Raw genomic sequence first — 4249 nt, forward strand, 5'->3', positions numbered from 1 at the left:
GTGGTTGAGTGTCTGCCTTCGGCTCAGGTGGTGATCCTGGGGTCCAGGGATGGTCTCGCATCAGGCTTCCCGCAGGGTATCTGTTTCCCCCTCTGCCTGTGTTTCTGCCTGTCTGTCGTGAATAAATAAAATCTTTTTAAAAATAAAAAAGTAAAAGAAAAAGAAAAAAAGAAAGAATCTTCACTATAAGCACTATTAGCACACTGGGGAGTGAGGCAGTATGATTCTGACAAATGTGGCTCCAGAGATCATGCTCTAGAATGGAGGCCTGGTGTGCTGGGTTAATGAGTTTGAACTTGGACCTAAAAACTCTGGGAACCACTCAAGGAAAGGGACCAGCAAGGACAAAGGGTCTGAGGCCTGTCTGTTCCTCCTCTCCAGTTTCCACACACTCTTAGCAAGGATGAGACACATCAAAGAAAAAGCCACAGGGGACTGGAGGGGAGGGGACAGAGCCATGTGACACTGGTGCATCGAAGCTTCTATCACAAGATGTCAGAGCTGGAAGGGGATAAAGAAATTCTCAAATTGGGGATCCCTGGGTGGCGCAGCGGTTTGGCGCCTGCCTTTGTTCCAGGGTGCGATCCTGGAGACCCAGGATCGAATCCCACATCGGGCTCCTGGTGCATGGAGCCTGCTTCTCCCTCTGCCTATGTCTCTGCCTCTCTCTCTCTCTGTGACTATCATAAATAAATAAAAATTAAAAAAAAATTCTCAAATCCTATCACCATGTACAGTTGTGTACAGTTGGCAGCCCAGGGAAGTAAAGCAAAGCAAGCAGCCTAATCTCACATAGCAAAGGAATTGCAGAGGTGAGCCATGAATGAGGTGGATCTTGCTCTGCTGGGCCATACACCTGGAGGGAACACAGCAATCGGTCCACACTGGGCACTCCTCCTGCCCCTGCAACCCCCACAGGGACTGAAAAACCAGGGGTCCTGGGGAAGTAGTGTCAGTTTGGCTCAGGATATTTTAGCTTTAATCTCTAAACCCCTTAATGTGCTCAAATTCGAAGGAGGCTGACTGGACTGCTTGTGGCTTTCAATGACAAAGCCTAAAGCAGAAACAAGCTCCCAGATTTAAGATCAGTGGCTTTCGTAGAGGCTACCATATGCATGCAGGATGACTCTGACAGATAAGAAGCAAGAGAGAAGCAAAGAGGGGAGAAGAGAAAGGAAAGGAAACAAAGGGAGAAAGCAGGAGGGAGAGTCTGTGTAGGCAGCAATTTGTTCATTCATTCATCAAACATTGATTGCATGCTGACAAGCATTGGAATATAAGAGATATTTTGCTCGGGGTTCATTGGGCTTCTTTATTTTGCTCATGGTTTTCATCAGATGTGATGCTTTCAATCATTATTTCTTCAAACTTTTTTTTATCCCCTCCTCTCTATCCTCTCCCCTGGGGACCCCACTTACACATATCTTGAAGTTGTTCCAAAGCTTATTGATGTTTTTTTTTTTTTTTTTTTTTTTTTAGTCTTCTTTGTGTGTTTCATCTTGGTGAGTTTCTACTGCTGTGTTTTCACATTCATTATCTTTTCTTCTGCAGTGACTAATCTGCTGTTAAGCCCATCCAGCACAGTTCTATCTCAGACATTATGGTCTTCATCTCTAGAAGGTCTATTTGGGTGTTTTTTTCTCTTCCATCTATCTTCTTTATGTGTTTATGTTTCCTCTGCCTTCTCACGCATATGGAATATAATTGTAATAACTATGTGAATTCTATTATCTGCATCATTTCTGGGTCAGTTTTTATTGTTTTCTTCTTTTCTTCATTTTGGGTCACATTTTCCTACTACTTTGTATCCTGTTAGTTGTAGATTAGATGCCGGATGTTGTGGATTTTGTCTTATTGTGTCCTGGATATTCTCGTATTTTAAAAAATAATCTTGGGCCTAGAACAGAGTCAAGTTATTGGGAAATATTTGATCCTTTCAAGGCTTACTTTTAAGCTTTCTTAAGACCAGAGGAACCTTTAGTTTCTGACCAATTTCCCCACTACTGAGGATATACCCTTCTGAATATTCTACCTAATGCCTGTGAATTCAGAGGCTTCCACTCTAGCCAGTGCAGACACTGACTCTGTAGGAGCTCCAAGAATTGTTTTGCCCATTCCATTTGGTTGGAACTTTCCCCAGCTACAGATAGTTTACAGCATGCTGTAATTGGTGCTCAGCTGAAGACTGGGAGTGGGATGGATCACAGGGAGGAACCATCTGCAAATCCCTGTCTGCTCTCTCTCTGCAGCAATTTCCTCTCCCATCTTCCTGAGAACTCTAGCCACCTTGGCCTCCTGAACTCTCAGCTTCAACTCCACAACTCAGCTTCATGCTGGGTTATCATTGGGTGCCCTTCTTGCTCTTTGGCCTGTAAACTCTCTCTCTAGCTTATAAGCCAGGGCAATTATTACATTCACCATACTTATTTTCCCTCTCAGAGGAGTTATCATCCCACATTACCTGTTGTCCAATTTCTGAAAATTGTTTCATTTTTTTGTTTGTTTTTTTCAGTTGTTTAAGGCGGAAGGGTAAATTTGGCCCATTACTCCATCCTGCACAGAAACAGAAGTTTGTAAAAGATTTTTAGCAACACTCTGTACCCTTTAAACATTCCCAGCATGCTAGGGAGGTATAGCCAAGTAAACAGTCACTTGACTCTGACAAGTACCATGAAGTTGGCCAGAGAGGAAAGAGTCTCAGCCACACAGGGCTTCTCTCAGTTCATAAAGCACCTCACACTCCATGCTCAGGACAGTCCCTATGCCAGCATGCTATTTCTGCCATTCTCAACCTGGTTTAGTCCTCCTCATCTTAAATAGCACCTACTCAGGGAAGCCTTCCCTGACCCTGGGTTGAGTCTGCCCCCTCCCCAGTCATGCAGTCTCCTGGCTCCCTGTGCCCCCTTCAGAGCACTGATACTATCTTTGATAATGACTTGTTATATATAAGAGATAGAGAGAATGTTTATTCTCCCTCCTAGGCTGGAGCTCACAAGGGCAGGTTCCCATCAATCTTGTTCCCTAATGCCTGGTTTAGGGCCTGGAACATAGAAAATGCTGAATAAATATTTTTTACTGAAACACGGGGACTCATTCAGCAGAGATGCATCTTGAGAATAAAGCTGCAAAAAAAAGCAGGTCTCCTGTCAAATTCAGGGCAATGAAGAGTCACGTTTGGCTAGAAAGAGAATTCCCCAGAGAGCAGTGAGTCAGGCTGCTGGGGAGATAGCTGAATGCTGTGGGACCTGGAAGCCAGGCTGAGACCCTTGGATGTCATTCTGGAGGCATTCACGAGCCACTGGATGGATGGGAACAGTCACCATAGGACATAGGTTGGGTTCTCTGGGAAGAGCCTCTGGGATGAAGAAGAGCCTACAGAGCATTTATGTGGGATACTGTCAGGATCAAGGTTGATGGAGGAACAGGGCAAGACTGCACAGAGGCAATGCTGATCACAATACCATTTCAATGGATCACAAAACTCCACAGAGAATTCTGAGAAGAGGATACTTTGTCACTGTCCCAACTTGTGGCAAGAATGCTAGGCCTTTATCCCATGGCATTGACCAGTCACTGGACCAAGGCTGCTCCTAAAGGGAGGTGTCATCTTGTGTGAGGCAGTTTTTCACATAAGGGCAACCCTCAGACAGGGCTGACAGCTGAGGGCTGTCCTAAGGCTACTTTGCCAGCAGCTGGGTTAAGTCCTTCATTCCTGAAGGTAGATCTGGGCCTTGCAGCAGAGCATCCACCATATCACATATGTAAGTACCATTTGCAGAGTAGCATGGGGCCAGGGGAGCCTACGGGATGGGCAGCTAGGCCATAGAACCAGGGAAGGCTTCCAGGAATGAGTATAAGCTAAGACCTGAAGGGGGATTAGGAATTAGTCAATTGAGCAAAAATGAGAGAAGAGTGTTCCAGACAGAGGGAACAGGGTAAGATAAGATCCAGAGGCAAAAATAGGCACAGGGCCTTTGGCAGAACTGGAAGTAGCTTTCCAGGTTGGAAATGAGACTGGAGTGGTGGTCCAGGAGGGGCAGATCTTGAAAGGCTGTTGAGGAGTTAGGCCAGACCCAAGGGGAATGGGAAACCATCTGGGGGTTTAAGCTGAGAAGTGAGACATGATCCACTTCTCTGTTCTACTCATCCTCTGATTCAGATCTTCTGCCTCCTGTGGCATATGGGAGAGCAAAGGCCCTGCTTGGAAGCACATCCTGCACCCAAATCAAGACACGAAAAGGGGGAGGTA

This window comes from Nyctereutes procyonoides, unplaced genomic scaffold (genome assembly GCF_905146905.1).
Source record: "Nyctereutes procyonoides isolate TBG_1078 unplaced genomic scaffold, NYPRO_anot_genome, whole genome shotgun sequence".
In the NCBI taxonomy this organism is placed as follows: domain Eukaryota; kingdom Metazoa; phylum Chordata; class Mammalia; order Carnivora; family Canidae; genus Nyctereutes; species Nyctereutes procyonoides.